Source organism: Cucurbita moschata, unplaced genomic scaffold (genome assembly GCF_002738365.1).
Source record: "Cucurbita moschata cultivar Rifu unplaced genomic scaffold, Cmos_1.0 Cmo_Scf00031, whole genome shotgun sequence".
Taxonomy (NCBI): Eukaryota; Viridiplantae; Streptophyta; class Magnoliopsida; order Cucurbitales; family Cucurbitaceae; genus Cucurbita; species Cucurbita moschata.
Genome location: NW_019268547.1, coordinates 1,505,939 through 1,525,009, shown reverse-complemented (window position 1 = coordinate 1,525,009; position 19,071 = coordinate 1,505,939). Strand labels below are relative to the sequence as shown.

Here is a 19,071-nt window from a genome sequence, read left to right as displayed (position 1 = left end):
TGATTATTATATGTAACTCTCATATGTTACTACGTCTAAATTAGTCCTTAATCATTTTCTTTCTTTAATTCGTTTCTTTGTCGTTATTCGGATTGCTCCTTCTTAATACCCTTGTTTATGTGTTGAGTGTACTGTCTATTCACTTTGATTTGCACTTAGCTCTATAACATAGTTTGTCTCACATCCCAATTTGTTTTTTGGAGTGTGATTTGTGTGTGCTCATTTGTGTGGGTGGGTTTGTAAGGGAGTGACACATTGATTCGAGTGTTGAGTGCTAAACATGAGTGAACTACATTTACGAGTTTGTAAGGGAGCACTTGTGAGGTCCTTTTTTCTTTTACCTTTCTTTTGTAGCATGGAAAATCCAGACGACAATCCTGACATTACTGATGCACAATTGAGAGAAGCACAACAATGAACCATGGAAAGACTAATTCGAGGAATAGAAGAGTTATCGTCTCGGTTCGCTTTTTGGCCCTTAATCTCAAATTATTAATTAATGTTTTGATAATAACAAATCTACTTTCAATTATTAACAATTCTTAGTATTTTGTTCACAGTGTAACGTTTGGAATAACGATTTCAACGTCTTTTTTGGTTCACTCAAATTAGAACTAAAACGAAGAAGTTCCAATCGAATTCAAAACAAGATTTGTGAGGTGATGATGTGGTGACAAAATTGATGATGTGGTGACAAAATTTACATCATAGACCAATAACAAAATTGACATCGTAGACTAATCGGAGTATGACATTTATAACTTTCGTAGAGTAACAAAGGGTGGAATTTTCAATTGCTTTTGAATGGAAAGAAAATTACTTTCTATTACATTTATAATGATTTCAAAAACTTTTTAGTTATTTTTAAATGGTTATTGACATGGTTTTCATTAACATTGTTTTATTATATTATTACATTTATATATATATATATATATATATATATATATATATATATATATAATAAAAATGTATTTAAAATGTTTTAAATATTTATTTAAAATAATTTAAATATATATATATATATATATATATATTTAAATGAAACACGTGGTCTATACTTTTTCACGATAAATTTAAAAATAAATAAATATTATTTTTAGTGGTCACCTCTCAGTTGATCAGTATCCATTCCTATTTTTCAACCTGACCACTATTTCAACTCATTACCTCTACATGTTTTACAGACCAAACAACACAATACACAACTTACATTGTTTACTAGATCTAAACCTTTTTTAAAAGCCTTCTTGTTCTCTACAAAGTTTCCAATTTTATTTCTCGTTTATCTTATTCTTGAGAGATGTCTATTGTATCGTGAGAAAATTGTAAATCTACTACTTCAGAGAGTTGTGGTGTGTTTCTATAAGATTTCAGACAATTGTACCGGTTTGATCCTGAGCCATAGAAAGATTGAGTTTACTCTTGAACTCGTAAAAAGAGCGGTGTACCGGTTTGATCTTGAGCCATGGAAAGGATTGAGTTTGCTCTTGAACTCGTAAAAGGAGCGGTGTACCGGTTTGATCCTTAGCCATGGAAAGAATTGAGTTTCCTCTTGAACTCGTAAAAGGAGCAGTGTAGCGGTTGGGCTCTGATCCGATGAAAGAGTCCAAATTCCCAAGAGGTACTTTGGGAGTGGAGTAGGTCGAGTTTGACCGAACCATTATAAAACTACGGTGTTATATTTTCTAACCCTTTTCCTATTTAAATTCTAAATTATTGTTAAATTTTATTGCATGATATTTGATATGAATCCAACAACTGATCACTTCCATGTACCCGAACGAGCAATTACAAGAAGCAATACAAAAAAATTGAAGTATCAAATCAAGAAAATAATGGAGTGGCTGACATTGGAAAGTGATTAGAAGACTTGCCTTTGTAAGTGTGTGGAGATCTTTCTCTAGTAGATGCGTTTTAAAAACTTGGAAAGCCCAAAAGGGGCAAAAAAAGGACAATACTGCCAGTGGTGGGCTTGGGTTGTTAAAATGGTATTAGAGGCAGACATCGGGCGATGTGTCAGAAAGGATGTTGAGCCTTAAAGGGGGATGAATATGAAGCGATGTGTTAGCAAGGACGCGGGGCTCTGAAGGGGGTGGATTTAGTGAGATTTCCACATTGATTGAGAAAAGAACGAGTGCCAGCGAGGATGCTGAGCCCCGAAGAGGAGTGGATTGTTAGATCCCACATCGGTTAGGGAGGAGAATGAAACACTGTTTATAAGGGTATAGAAACCTTTCTCTAACATATGCGTTTTAAAGCCTTGAGGGGAAGCCCGAATGAAAAAGTCCCAAGAGAACAATATTTTTGAGTCATTTTCCGTAGGTGTACCATTGACAATTTTTTTCCTAGTTGAGACAAGGGTCATTTAACTCGTCGAGAAAAGTTGTTTTCTCGTTTTAGTATCGTAGAAAATCCACTCAAGATTGTTCTAAGAGTAAAATAAGGAAGGAACAAAAAAACATGTACTCATGTCTATAAGACCTCACACCCTAAACCCTCTCGAGAAGACTCTAAACCCTCTCGAGAAGACCCTAGTGGAGACACTTAAATCATTGTGTAAAAAAACTAAGTTTCTTTCATTATTTTTCAACGAAACAGTACGAAATGTTTATTAAGATTCTATAAGCTTTGTAGTTAATGACACTCCACTGAACCCTCCTTTCTAAAATAATATTTCTAAGAAACTTTAGACTTTTGTTTCATCTCCAATCGTTAATTTACGTATATTAATTTTCATTAAGCTCTTAAAAGTTAAGATCATCGAGCTTTTGAACTCTTGTTCAAACCATGGCTTGAGTTTTTATGGGAATCTTATGTTCTAATTTCTTGTAGATGCTCTTTTTATTTTATAGAATTAGTAGGAAAAATGAGATGAAAAAAGATAAAATCTTTTAATATAAGATGTGTAAGACGAAGAAATTTTTGAATTAGTGGAGAAAATTAGGGGGAAAATTTTATCATGAGCACATGAGTGAAACATTTATTATAAAACACTTTTTTATTTAGGGTAGACATGACACTTGAAAGAACATATAAATCAACCTCCAAATAAAAGTGATTATGAAAATAGGATAACTCAGAAAAACTTAACTGAAAATTATTATATATCTATGTAAATAAAGTGAACTTTATTTTTTTTTTCAATGGCTCAATCATATGAACTTCAAAATTAAGCGTATTTTTGCTTGAACTATTGGATGAAGTTTTAAAATAACTATGGTTGCTTGATACAATGGCTCTTTCTCATGTGAGGGATGAGGCTCATAGATCCTATTACAGAATCAAAGGAACTTCGAGTGGTAGTGGTTGTTTGCATTGGTGTCTCCCTAATATCCTGGACACATGGAACATGATTCTTCTTGCTCAAATACAACTTTGTTTGTCCTAAAAGTTCACTTTTGGACATTCAGCTTTGCTTCCTTGAATAATCCAGTAAGACATCTTAATTTGCAGCCTCTAGTAAAGATTATCAGTCTGAGATGGGTTTGTTAGCGAGAGTAGTGAAAAGAAGAGATGTAATTGTATCACCCGAAGTTTATATCAGCTAATGGTTCCATTTATCCATAATGAAATGTGGTGCATTCTTTGGAAATTCAGCTTTGTTACCCTTTTAAGAAAATTCAACATTCAACCTCTTGAATGCTCGAAGCTGCTTGCAAAGTACTATCGATTATGATTCTTAATACTCATCTTACCCAAAATTTATAAATAATTTTCGACCGTTAAAGTTTCAATTTTAGTTCTTTTTTATCTTAAAAAAATGGTTATTTTCTCTTAATATCAAATTGGTTCACTTTAAAAAATGATCAATTATATTTTTAATCCAAACAAGTTTTGAATAAATCACTATATTTTATTATGTTATTGGAATTAAATGACTAAAACAAAATTTGAAATAATAAAATGTTTACGGTATAATATAAATATAGTTTAAATTTTGTGAATTAAATATTTGTTTTATTTGATAAAAAATAAAAATGAATACACTGCTAATAAGAATATTTTGTATTTTGTTTTCATATTTATAATTATTCAAATTATCTTACTTCGTAAGAATTTTAAATTTTATAACAAGTTAGTTGAAATAGATATAGATGTTGGTTTTTTTACCCTTAATCTCAAATTAATTAATTTTAATTAATTAATTAATTGATGTTTCGATGATAACAAACCTACCTTCAATTATTAACAATTCTCAGTATTTTGTACACAGTGGAGTAAAAGGTTGGAAATAACGATTTCAACGTCTTTTTTGGTTCACTCAAATTAGAGATAAAACGAAGAAGTTTCTGTCAAAACAAGATACCCAATGTAATGAGGTGGCAGCAAAATTGATGTAGTAACAAAATTGACATCATGGACCAGCAGTAAAATTGACATCATAGACCAATCGACGAAATATGACATTTATGATTTTGGTAGAATAATGGTGGAGCTTCCAATAACATTTATAAAAGAGTTACTTTTAACATTTATAAAAGAGTTACTTTTAAATTGAAAGAATTATAATGATTTTATTTACATTTATAAAAACTAATTTTGAGTAAGAAAATTATTTGAATTATAAAATTATTTCAAATGATTTGAGATTTATAAACTTTTCAATTACTTTTAAATGGTTACTTAGGTTTTCATTAACATTTTTTTATTATACTATTACGATATATATATATATATATATAAAATGAAAATGAATTTAAAATATTTTTATTATATATTTAAAATAATATATATATATATATAAATGAAACATGTCTATAATTTTTTACGATAAATTTAAAAATAAATAAATATCAGTTTTGGTGCACTCGTTTTACTGGTCTGATTCCTATTTTTACAACTTGATCATTATTTAAACTTACAACTTGATCACTATTTAAAGTATCATCTATTCATATTTTTTAGAACACAGGACATAGAACTCAATACACATTTTTGTGGTCTATAATTTTTTATGATAAATTTATCACTATTTAAACTCATCCCCTCTGCATATTTTTCATAACACAACACACAGAACATAGAACTCAATACACAACTTTCATAGTTTCCTCGATCTAAATTTTTTTTTTAAAAAAATCTCCATTGTTGCTCTCTCCCGCATTTCCAATCTTATTTCTGGTTTATCTTATTCTTGAGAGATGTCTATTGTATTGTGAGAAAATTGTAGATCTACTACTTCAGAGAGTGTGATGTGCTTCTATAAAGTTTCAGACAATTTTACCGGTTTGATCCTGAGCCGTGGAAAGGATTGAGTTTGCTCTTGAACTTGTAAAAAGAGTGGTGTAGAGGTTGGGCTCTGATCCGAGGAAAGAGTCATAAAGTTTTATTCAAATTCCAAAAGGTGCTTGGGGAGTGGAGTAGGTCGAGTTTGACCGAACCACTGTAAAACTAGGGTGCTATATTTTCTAACCCTTTTCCTAACTAAATTCCTTTTCCTACTTAAATTCTAAATTATCATTAAGTTTTATTGTTATTAAAAAAAAATTAATAATTATATTGTTGAAACCCTGTTCATCCCTCTAAGGTTGTTATATCGATACAACGATAGAGATAATGAAGTACTACATAAAAGGTGAAAGAAATACTGACATAAAGATAATTATTTCATTATGGCTATGCCATTTTTATAGATAGAAGAGAGTAATGCCCAAAAACACAGGTAGAGAGAGGACTTATTGTAAGTAAAGATAGCAGTCTAAGTAGTTATACTCCTACTTGGGGATAGGGAATTCGATGACTTCTTCAAAAGAAGAGAGCTCATGGAAATGCCGCGATGGCCACGTAATAAATCTCTTCACCTTTGCAATATATGACCAAGGAAAACCCTGGTCATTTATAGCTTCTATCACCATAATATAATATATGGAACCCAAACCTAGAGCAGGACCGTACAGACCGTTCACCACACGCTTGTAAATAAAATGATGTTCATTAATCTTGTTGTTCTCTTCCACTGCAAACCTTCCGGCTCTTTGCATTCCTTCTTCAATGACATCCTTAATTGAAACTAGATTTGAAGGCAACGGTACTTCACAACTCATTTTGGAACACTTTTGATAGATAGTTTTAACAAACTTATTTTGCTCATGAATATCTTGGAGTTCGATATTTATAGTTGTGGTTGAACGTTACTCAAATTGATATAGTCGAATCTTACCACAAAAACTAATTGAACATTCCTCTATTTGGAGATAGTTTAGAATCAAATTCTTTAATTGGGATAATGGTTACATTGTTTTAGTCAAACAACCGAGACTAGCATATTACTAATAGTACAAACATTTTGTACCGATATTTTTCTTACCTATTAACTGTTGTATACAAATAATAATTAAACTTAACTTATGAGTAGAAATTTAGATTGAGCTCTAAAATAGGTAATCTTAAATTCAAACTAAAAATATATAATAAGTTTTTTTTTAAAATTTATTTATTTATTTTTACATGGGCAAGAACAAAACAAAGAATCAAGTAAATTTTCTTTGATTTTTCAAGGATAAAAAAAAAAATTATTCTCTTGACTATGGTACGTTATTGATTATTCTCTCTTGAGTGAATTTTAAGTAAAACATATTCTCTGCCTAAGTAATTTCAAGCTACAAGCTTCACACTAAGAGGGATATGTCTATACGAAATGTTCGATTATAAATGTCTAACATATCCATTGTATTAACAATTTCTTAATACATATTCAACACATAGACATGAGAATAAGTTATTTTGATGCTTTCTTTACACCCATTCAAAATAGTTAAAAACTAGTATGTCAAATATTACGATTGACTAACTACAACTTTAATTTTTTCATTTTATGGGTCGTTTAGACCAAACGAACAAAGAAATGAGAAAGGAAAACGAAAGCCTTAAACTTTAGTACATAGTTTCAAAGATGGGATGTGAGAATAAGTTATTCTCATGCTTTTTTATATCAGTTAAAGAGTATTTGATAAGCTTCCAGAATTAAGGATTTTCTTTCTCCTTCTTCCTTTTTTCCCCTTTTTCACGTGTAACTTTTTTTTTTTTTTAATATATATATAAAAAAAAAGTTAAATATAAGAATGAAGAAATTATGAAGGAGAAAGAAAAGAAGAAGAAATAACTTGTGTTTTGTTGTATTTTTGTGTTAGGTTTTTTAAGAAATGGCATGAAATCTTATCCATGTGGTGTCATAATTGTGTCTCATGTCAGTATATTATGTTCTTGGATCTCTTATTAAAGAATACTAAAAAAATATCCTAAAACTTTTAAAAGTTTTAATAATAACCTTAAACATTCCAACAAGTTTAAAAAACATCCATAAACTTCCAAATTAAAAAATATTCTTACCAATGGTTTTGGATAAAAACTATTACTATTTTTTTTTTCCAAAAGTACTCTTAAATTTTTAAAAGAATTTCAAAACTACCATTTATCTTTCAAAATGTTTCATTAATACCCTTCAATTAAAAAAAAAAAAAAACTCCAAAAATAATCTTACCGTAATACAGATTTCAAAAATACTAATAAACTTTCAAAAGTTACATTAAAACCTGAGATAATCTTAGAGGTGTCATAGATGGTTTCAGTCATATATTGACAGTAATTTTTTTTTTTTAAAGTAAAGGGTATTAATGGGAAAACTTTCATGGGGTTTCCCTCGGCTTCGCATTTTGGCTCAACTCGGCTTGGCTTCCCACAGCTCCTTCAGCTTATTCGGCTCAGGAATTCCAAATTCAACCCAATTTCCATCGTTCTGACTTTCTCGAACCTGTTTTGCACCCCGATTAAGGTAATTGAGGCTGTTTTAGTGCCATATTTCGCATTTGTCAATTGGATTATTTCTAAATTGTGAAATACGAACAAAAAGGGACAAACGATCAATAGGAATTGAACCCCGATGACATTTGGAGCAGCTTTCGAGGAAGGGGAGCTAACGTTATAAATTTAGGGAGAATGCTAGCTATGACCAACCAAGTAAGTTGTTTTACTATAGGATAGGCGGGAACTTTTATGAAATCTGATGTATGATGTATGAGCTATGACGTGATTACGTATGATGACGTATGTTAATTATGTGATGATGTATGATGACGTATATGAGTTTTATGATGATATATGATGATAATTGATGATTATGATGTATTGATGGCATTATGATGACGATTTATGATGATAGTGATGCACGACGTGGTTACCTTAATATGTTGATGTTTTCCATATCAAGCATGTTGTATGTAATGAATGACATGTTGCATCATCTTGAGAAATTGGTCAAGGACACAACCCTAAAGAGCATGAATAATTATATTAAATAAATATCTAATGAGCATGTATTACTAAAAGTAATATAGAGATGAGACTAGGGTTGTGTCAGAAAGATGTTTTAAGATGAGAAACAAAGAGACCTCATGCATGTTGTGTGTACATAAGCATCGAGATACTTCTCCTTTTATGATGATGAGTGTAGACGATCACATTATGATGATGACGGTGATTATGTTGATTATGACACCCTGGGATCTGCTGACCTTCGGACGTCGCTACGGACAGCTAGCTCGATGAGGATGGGTCCAAGAGGGTGCGAACCACCTAGGAATCCACACTCGCATGTGTAGGTCGTGTGTAGGGAAGTACTACACATCCAAAGTTAGTCTGGACTGGAGGTCACTCCTAGGATGGGATAGAGATAGGTCCCTAAAGTATAATTGCATGTGTTTTCATTTTCGCATGGTCCCTATAGTGGGGTCACCTACCGAGTATTCTTTGAAATACTCAGGTCCTATGTCACAACATTTTTCAGGCAAGGTGCCCATGTACAGTTGATAGTGACACAACATTTTTCAGGTAAAGGCAAGGTGCCCATGTACAGTTGATAGTGGCATTACAAGTAGAGACCATGACACGTGTATAGGATAGAAGCATATTTCAATTCCTAGACTTAGGTTAGGATAGGTTGTCTTGCATGTCGTATTTTAAACTATTTCATATTTGTTTTTATTTGCATTTTCAGTATTATGTGTTGAACATGTAAGACCAGGACTATGTTTTTAAAGATAAAGTTGTTTTATTCTTTTGAAAAGTTATTCTATAAATGATGTTATTTTGAAGAGTTATTCCACATATGAGTTTAGCATGAGATGTTGTAGCAACTCTAGATAAGTAGAAATTTATGACCGTTACAAGTACCAATACTACTATTTTATACTACTGGTCATCAAGCCTCAACGAGTTATTACATATCAGACTCGACGGAACTTGTATTTTGATTTGTTTGAATTCAAAATAGCATTAAAATAAATTAGAAATTGACTTGATGTATATATTTTGGTTATATAAATGATTTTTAACGATATCTTTTAAGATAAAATGATTTAATAATAATATCAGGTATACCTTCCACGTCGGTTGGGAAGGAGAATGAATCATCTTACAACGGTGTGGAAGCCTCTCCTTAGCAAACGCGTTTCAATAACCTTGAGGAAAACCCTTAAAAGGAAAGCTCAAAGAGGACAATATCAACTAGAAGTGGGTTTGGATCGTTACAAAACTTGTCGAACATATTGAGGATTATTGAGAGTAGTCCCACATTGGCTAATTAAGAGGAAGATCACGAATTTATAAATAGGAAATACTATCTCTATTGGGAAGAGAACTTATGCTAAAAATGGACAATATCATATTATTCTTGAGGGCTCTGATTTCTAACCGAACAGATAACAACCCAAAATACAATAGCCAATGTTTATTCGATAGAGCCAAATATGAAATCGAATATAACTAGAGCTGAAGAGAATCAAGCATGGTTCTCAAAACTTTCTCAGATGTCTGCCATTGTTTATCATTGGCACTAGCCACAAATAACACAACCGTGCTTCCTTTAGCCGTTGCCTTGGCTAGATTGTGTGTCCACGTCAGAGCATAAGGAGTCTCCAGTGTGTACTTGTAATACTGCATAAACCACATAAAAACAAGCTTCTAATGAGTATTCACACGATTGAAACATGTCACAGGTTATTTTATTCAAATTAGTTAAGTATATACACTCGATCAAGTAGTTAAAGGTTCGAATTCTCCGAACACAAACAAACACAAAAATCAACTTGTACATAATAACTACAAAAGTATCCATTCCGGAGGCTGCCTCAATTAGTGAAGTGCAACCTATAGTCGATGTGTTTCATCATACTTATCATCTCTTGGCTTTTTGGCCCTTAATCTCAAATTAATTAATTTTAAGTAATTACTTAATTAATTGATGTTTTGATAATAACAAATCTACTCTCAATTATTAACGATTCTTAGTATTTTGTCCACAGTGTAACGTTGGGAATAACGATTTTAACGTCTTTTTTTGGTTCACTCAAATGAGAGCTAAAACGAAGAAGTTCCAATCGAATTCAAAAACAAGATTTTTGAGGTGATGATGTGGTGACAAAATTGACATCATGGACCAACGATAAAATTAACATCATATACCAATCGGCTAACAAATGGTAGAATTTTCAATTGCTTCTAAATTAGAAGAAAAGTATTTGGATTATACAATGATTTCAAAACTTTTTAATTATTTTTAAATGGTTATTCACATAGTTCTCATTAACCTTTTTTTATTATATTATTACATTTAAATATATTATATATATAATAAAAATGTATTTAAATATGATTTCAAAGCTTTTTAATTATTTTTGAATGGTTACTCCCATGGTTTTCATTAACATTTTTTTTATTATATTATTACATTTATATATATATATATATATATATATATATATATATATATATATATATATATATATATATAATAAAAATGTATTTAAAAGGTAAACTCATCACCTCTCCATATTTTACAACACACAGAACATAGAACACAATACACAACTTCCATCGTTCACTCGATCTAAACTTTTTTTAAAAGCCTTCATTGTTGCTCTCCTTCTAATTTTATTTCTGGTTTATCTCTCAATATTATGAGAAAATGGTAAATCTACTACTTTAGAGAGCTGTGGTGTGTTTCTATAAGATTTCAGACAATTGTACCGGTTTGATCCTGAGCCATAGAAATGATTGAGTTTGCTCTTGAACTCGTAAAAAGAGTGGTGTACGGGTTTGATCTTGAGCCGTGGAAAAGACTGAGTTTGCTTTTGAACTCGTAAAAGGAGCGGTGTACCAGTTTGATCCTGAGCCGTGGAAAGGATTGAGTTTGCTCTTGAACTCGTAAAAGTAGCAGTGTAGCGGTTGGGCTCTGATCCGAAGAAAGAGTTAAGAAGGGTTTATTCAAATTTCCAAGAGGCGCTTGGGGAGTGGAGTAGGTCGAGTTTGACCGAACCACTATAAAACTACGGTGTTATATTTTCTAACCCTTTTCCTATTTAAATTCTAAATGGAGTAGGTCAAGTTTGACCGAACCACTATAAAACTCTGGTGTTATATTTTCTAACCCTTTTCCTATTTAAATTCTAAATTATTCTAAATTTTATTGCATGGTATTAAGATTGTTATTAAAAAAATTTAATAATGATATGGTTGAAACCCTATTCACCCCTCTAGAGTTGTCATATCTATCCAACAATCTCAACCAAGGAGGCCTAAAAGAAGGCCACTAGGACGTAAGAAAAACTAGACTTCAAACTTGTCATCTTGTTACAAATGATATATTCTTGAGGATTGTTGAAAGGGAGTCCCACATTTCCTAATTAAGGAGTTGATCATGAGTTTGTAAGGAATACATCTCCATTTACATGATGCTTTTTTGGGGAAACCAAATGCAAAGCTATGAGAGTTTATGCACAAAGGGGACAATATCATATTATTGTGGAGAGTCTCACATCTCCATTTATATGTTGAAAGGGAGTCCCACATCCGCTAATTAAGGAGTTGATCAAGAGTTTGTAAGGAATATATCTCCATTTACAGGAGGCTTTTTGGGGAAACCAAATGAAAAGTTATGAGAGTTACGAGAGTTTATGCTCAAAGTGTACCGGGAAAGTGGTGGTTCCTAACTATACTTATCAGTAAAGAATAGTCTAAATTGAATATACGACTAAATTATAAGTTTCTTAAGAGGATAATGTACTGGAATGAGGATAAACAAATCTCATATCTCTAAGTTATTTTTATAGCATGTAACAGGCCAAGTCCACCACTAGCAGATATTGTCCACTTTGACCCGTTACGTATTGTTGTCAGCCTCACAGTTTTAAAACGCGTTTACTAGGAAGAGGTTTCCACACCGTTATAAGGAATGTTTTGTTCCCCTCTCCGACTGATGTGGGATCTCACGTAGTATTATTGTGCTTAAAGCAAAAATATAATCTACAAGATAGGGGAGGATTATATCGTCTGATCAACAAGTTTATCAACCGGTGATCACGAAGCATTCCTTATAAGGGAGAGGTTTCTACACTCTTATAAAGAATGCTTCGTTTCCCTCTCCAACCGATGTGAGATTATTGTGCTTAAAGAAAGATTATAAGAAAAATATAATCTACAAGACAAGGGAGGATTATACCATCTGATCACCAAGTTTCTCAACTGATGATCACGAAGCATTCCTTATAAGGGAGAGGTTTCCTTACAATGAATGCTTCATTTCCCTCTTCGATCAGTGTGGGATCTCATGTAACATTATTGTGCTTAAAGAAAGATAATAAGAAAAATGTAATCTACAAAATAAGGGAGGATTATACCGTTTGATCACCGAGTTTCTCAACTAATGATTCAACGAGGTCTGCAGGGTCGAACGTATTTCCAGTAACAAAAGGGCCAAGAGAAGCAATAACCTTGTCAGGGCTACCTACGTCTTCAATTGTGGCATTGGGTTTATTAGTGAGACGTATCAAAGGGGAATCCATTTTGCCTTGCTTGTCATCTTCAAATTTGACCTTCACCCAAGTAATTACCAGATAAAATGTTAGCTACACGCACTTGTTTCCAAGTTGGAGGCAGAAGGAACTGGTATGGTTGCACATTTCCTGCAAAGAACTAAATCTCAACTATAACCATTAGCATATAAATCATTTAACTCAGAAGAGAGTGACAAGAAGAAGTTATAACCAAAAATAAGCTTTGTGTATCCGTCCTAAGCAACGCCTATTTGGTTCGATGTCAAGGTTGGATTGCTTTTGTTTCACCTTGTTTTAAGTTTTTAGATCGTTTTTGTGAGATCCCATCGGGTAGAGGGGGAAACCAATCATTCTTTATAAGTACGTGGAAACCTCTTCATAGCAAACGTATTTTAAAACTTTGAGGAGAAGCCCAAAAGAGAAAACTCAAAGAAGACAATATCTATTAGCGGTGGACTTGAGCTGTTGGAGTTGATCGAGTATCTGCTTGCTAGAAAGGAATTTGGAATAGAGTAGGCTATAAGAATTATCTTGTCGGAGAGTTTTAGAAATTGTTTGTCATTGCTCTATGATTCAGTGATTTGATGTTCATCACTCGGGAGTGAATGTGTTAATTGTACCACTATGGTAGATGACTTGCGTTTTGGTTTTAAATCACCGACTAAATCATCAGTGTTTTGAGATTTTCTCATAGATTTGATCAGTGTCATTGGATTTGATCAGGATTACATGCTAGATACTCTTATTTAGGGTAGGGATGCAAGCTAGATGACCTAGTTTTGAATCGTTTTAGGTCCACTATATGTTATATTTTATTGTATGTGTATGATACCTATGAGATCCCACGTCGATTGTAGAGGGGAATAAAACATTTTTTATATAGGTGTGAAAACCAAACCTCTTCCTAGCACACATGTTTTAAAAACACAAGTTCAGAAGGGAAAGTCCAGATAGAACAATATCTAGTACTAGTGAACTTAGGTTGTTATAAATGGTATCAGAGCCAGACAGCATGTGCGAGTCGGTCTATCATCCACGTTAGCTTTCCTTATCCACTTTTTTTTTTTCTTTTTTTTCTTTTTTTTTTTATAAATTAATAAAAGTAATTTAAAATAAAATTTATATTTTGTTATTTAAAATTTTTTAATAATACTCTTAAAAAAAAAAAAAATCATAACAGTTAATTTTTATCCTAGATAAAAACAGTTAATATTTTATTTTAAAATGTATCAAACTTTTCCGAGGGTAAAAATACCCTTTTAAACAGTGGTATTTCTAAAAAAAATTAAAAAAATGTTATTAAATAAATATTCAGCAACACTACTTTTAATATTTATAAAAATAAATAAAGTAATAAGTTCTTACTAGCGATGGAAAGTCTATCTCATTCTCATGATCATATTTTTAACTTTTATATATATATTTTTAAGGGTATTAATGTTATTTTTTTTAATTCAGAGATATTTTTGAAATTTAGTTTCAATATAGTTTTTTTTAATAAAAAAATTAAGGATATAAGGAAACTTTTAGGTATTTTTTAAATATTTTTAAATTTTTTAAATTTTAGAGTATTATGGACGAAAATCTAGACATGAATTGCACATTGGAATAAAACAATGGTAATATTGATAGAGAATTTATTATTTATTTTATTTTTGTATGAACCCAGTTCTCAAGAAAAAAAAAACCATATGAACTCGGTCTGAGTTAGGATTTGATTTGTTGGGAAGCGATTCAACCACTGTCGAGACCATCCAACTGACTTTGCTCAAAGCTAGCTTGTCGTCGAACGAGGGTTCGGGCGGGCAACTAGAACAAGAGAGGATTCATATGTATCCAACCGTTGTTGTTCTTCCCCCCACAGTTTTGATTCCCTCTGCTTTGAAAATTCAACAATAATTATCTGGTGATTTAGTTATCCTTCTAAGAAAATTCAACATTCAACCTCTTGAATGCTTGAAGCCGCTTGCAAGATAATGTCGATTATAACTCTTAATACTCACCTGACTCAAATTAAGGTTCGTTCCTATTTAAAAATGTGTCAAACCAAAAGACGAGAGGCTAATTAGAATTAAAACTAATTTTACATTGGAAGGAATATTATATGGGTTCTTTTAAATAAAAATTATGAATTATATTTTTTAATTGAAGCAAGTTTGATTGAAACACTATATTTTATTATATGGTTAGAATTAAATGACTAAAACAAAATCTAAAATTACAAAAATGTTTACCACTTTTGTTTTTATATTTATAATTATTCAAATTATCTTACTTTAAAAATTATCTTCACAAGTATTTCTTAGGTCGGAGTTAATTTTACCAACCATTTTTTTTTTATAACAAATTAGTTGATATATCAGATGAGTACTAAATAAAAAGAGAGAAAAGTATTGATATAAAGATAATTATTTTATTATGGCTATGCCATTTTTATAGATAGAAGAGAGTAATACCCCACAAACACAAGTAGAGAGAGGGCTTATTGTAAGTAAAGATATCAGTCCAAGTAGTTATACTCCTACTTCGGGGACAGGGAATTCCATGACTTCTTCAAAAGATAAGAGCTTATAGAATTCCCTCGGCATGAAAGGAAACAATACCACCTTTGCAATATATGACCAACGAAAACCATCGTCATTTATAGCTTCTATCACAATAATATAATATTTTTCACGCCAGCCTATCGTGGGACCATACAGACCGTTCACTACACGCTTGTAAATGAAACGATGTCCTTCTTCCTTGTTATGTTGTTCCACTGCAAATCTTCCAAATTTTTGCACATGTTCTTCATTGACATCCTTAATTGGAACTAGATCTGAAGGGAAGTTTTCGCCACTCATTTTGGAACACCTTTGATAGATAGCTTCAACAAACTTACTTTGCTCATGAATATTTTGGAGTTCGATATTTATAGTTGTGGTTGAAAGCTACTCAAATTGATATATTCCAATCTTACAGCAAAGACTAATTGGGCATTCCTCTATTAGGAGATAGGTTGGAATCAAATTCTTTAATTGAGATGATAGTTGCATTGTTTTAGTCAAACAATCCACACTAGTGTATTACTAATAGTACAAACATTTTAAGCGTGTAATTAACTTTGTAAGTAGATGTTTGGATTAGGCTCAGTTAAACAAGTAATCTTAAATTCTATAAAACAATATATAAGATTACATTCCCAAGAACGAAACAAAGAGTAAAAAAAATGTCATTTGTGCTATGTTTTAATTTTAGTTTTCTTTGATTTTTCAAAAGTTTAAAAAATAAAAAAAAAAATTATTCTCTCTCGAATATGGTACAGTATTAATTATCCTCTCTTGAGTGAATTTTAAGTTAAAACGTATTCTCAACGTAAGTAATTCCAAGATACCAGCTTCACAGTAAGAGGGACATGTCTATACGAAATGTTGTATTTATAAATGTCTAACATATCCATTGTACGAACAAGTGTTTAATACATATTCAACACATGTAAAAGAGCGACATGAGAATATGTTATTATAATGCTTTCTTTAAACCCGTTCAAAATTATTTGAAAACTAGCACATCAAATATTAAGTTTGACTAACTACAACTTTAATTTTGTTATTTAATGGGTCCTTTAACCAAAAGGAACAAAAAAGGGAATAAACATAGAAATGAGAAAGGGAAACAAAACCCTTAAACTTTAGTACATAGCTTCAAAGATAGGACGTGAGAATAAGTTATTTTATGCTTTTCAAAGAATATTTGATACACTTAATTTTAAGTATTTTTTTCTCCTTCTTCCTTCTTTCTACTTTTTCAGGTTTATTTTTTTTTTATTATTATTTTTTTGTATTTAAAGGAAAAATTAAATATGAGAATGAAAAAATTATGAAGGAGAAATAAATAAAGAAGAAATATCTTGTGTTTGGTAGTATTTTTGTCTTTTAAGTTTTTTAAAAAATAGCATGAAATCTTGTCCGTGTGTAGCGTCATAATTGTGCCTCATGTCCGTATATCATGTTCTTGGATCTCTTAATAAAAATACTATTGAACTTTCTTAATAAAAATACCATTGAACTTTGCAATCTGTCTAAAAAATAATCATAAACTTTCAAAAGTTTGAATAATATCATTAAACATTCGAAAAAGTCTAAAAAATACCCATAAACTTTCAAATTCATCGTCCTCTTGGCTTAATCCACAAGCCAATTTCCCTTCCACCAATCCTCTCGCCCTCTCCATCAAACCAAACCAGCACGAAGGAGAGGAAGAGAGGTTACTCATTCTCAACCCATTTTCTCCGTTACTGTTACTTAACGAGTAGCGCCTATCAACTTGAAATGAAAATTTCATCATGGACAAGACCTTGCTTTGCAATCTTCCTTACTACGGAGACCATGGTTATGGCAGCACGGTAGGAATTTTCCATGAGTTCTAAGAACAGGCCGTCATAGTTGAAGCACCTCAATATATGTGGAAAAGAATTCAAGGACAAAGGCAAGCCGGTTCGGAATTAAATAAAAACTTCGGCTAAGGCAAACCAAGTTGTCTTATTGTCGGCATGATTATATTTAATGTTGACAAGTGTCCCATGGTTCATGCTATGTATATTAATTTTCATTAGGCTATTAAATGTTAAGATCCATCGAGCTTTGGAACTTTCGTTCAAACCATGGCTTGAGCTTTTGTAAAAATCTTATGTTCTAACTTCATGTATATCGATCTTTTTATTTTAAAGGATTAGTGGGGAAAGATAGAGGGAAAAAAGATAAAATTTTTAATACAAAAAATCTAAGACCGAAAACTCTTTGAATTAATGGATATAATAAGAAGAAAAAATTTATCACAAGCATATGAATGAAACATTTATTATACAAACACATTGTTAGTTGTGGCAGATATGATACTCGAGTAAAGAATGAGCATATGAATGAACGGGAACAATCTCTTAATAAAAGAGATCGTGAGTATAAGATAACTAAGAAAAACTTAATGAAAAGTTATTATGCAACTTTCTTTTTATTTAGTCAATTATGTGACCTTTAAAATTAAGATGATGTATAAGTGTTTTGGTTTCTTTTAGTGAACTCGTTTTAAAATATGCAACCGAACAAGTCTCATCCTGCCCTGAATCCTGGTCTGCCAATTGGTATCTATTTAATGGATTTTGATTTAGTTAGGCTACTTTTATGCTATTTTTTACCCTCTTTGAGTGATCTGAATATGTTCTTTTCCGAATGAAGGACAAAACCATTCCATTTATTAGCGATTAATTAGGAAGGAAGCATTTTCAATCTTTGATGTGTATGACTATTGGGGGAAGAGTCCTCACATGGAAGACATAGGAAAGGAATACTACTGTTTTATACTATTGGTCATCAAGCCTCAAAAACTTATTGCCATTGAACATGTCAGACCCAGTCACGAATGTAGCCATGCATCTTGGCGGTAGGCCAGCATTTATGAGAAAATTTCTCCATCTGTTTGATGTGTTGGTTCTTAATACAGGACATCACTCGAACAGAGAAAAATTCAGAGAAAATAGGTGAGTAATGTACAAAGATGGAATTCATAGTGAACTCGATAACTTAAAAGAAATTGACATAGCTAAGAATTTTATTGTGCACAGTATTGTCCAATGGTTGGGGATTCGCAACTCTATTCTCATCCTCGACTCAAGATTTTATTTTCAAGGTCATGTCTTCTAGCCGTTGCTGCAATGGGGAATGGAATAATGGAGGTAGTTGTGTCAATACCACACCGTTATCAAGAGGAAGCAAAGTAGAGCATAATAGATCAAATGATCAAGAGTGTTGTAGAAGGCACACGAGTAAAAAAGTTGAGAATAACTGCTCTTTTCCAAGCTCACATATCCCCCTAAAATATCAAAGGAACTTCGAATGGTAGTGATTTCTTGCATCGTGTCTCACTGGCATCTCAGACACGTGGAACATGATTCTTCTTACTCAAATATAGCTTTTTCTGTCCTAAAAGTTCAGTTTTGGAGATTCAGTTTTGCTCCCTTCAATAATCCAGATGGCATCTTAATGTATAGCCTCTAGTGAAGATGATCACTTTGAGATGTGTTTTGTCATATTTATGTCTTTGGTTTTTTTTTTTTTTTTTTTTTTTTTTTTTTTTTTTTTTTTTTTTTTTTTTTTGTCTTTACATCATCTATTTGTGTTTCATTTTTCTACAATGGTGTATAACTTGCAAATTTATTTCAGTTTTGTCCTTGAAATTTTTCTATAAAATCTAGACTTTGATA

The 19,071-nt window shown here is 31.6% G+C and overlaps 2 pseudogenes; one reads left to right on the top strand and one right to left on the bottom strand.

The window, feature by feature from the left end:
• Positions 1-9,762: 9,762 nt before the first annotated feature.
• On the bottom strand, positions 9,763-15,676 carry LOC111464757 (annotated as a pseudogene).
• Positions 15,677-18,019: 2,343 nt separating this feature from the next.
• Positions 18,020-18,779, top strand: LOC111464755 (annotated as a pseudogene).
• The last annotated feature ends 292 nt before the right edge of the window (positions 18,780-19,071 follow it).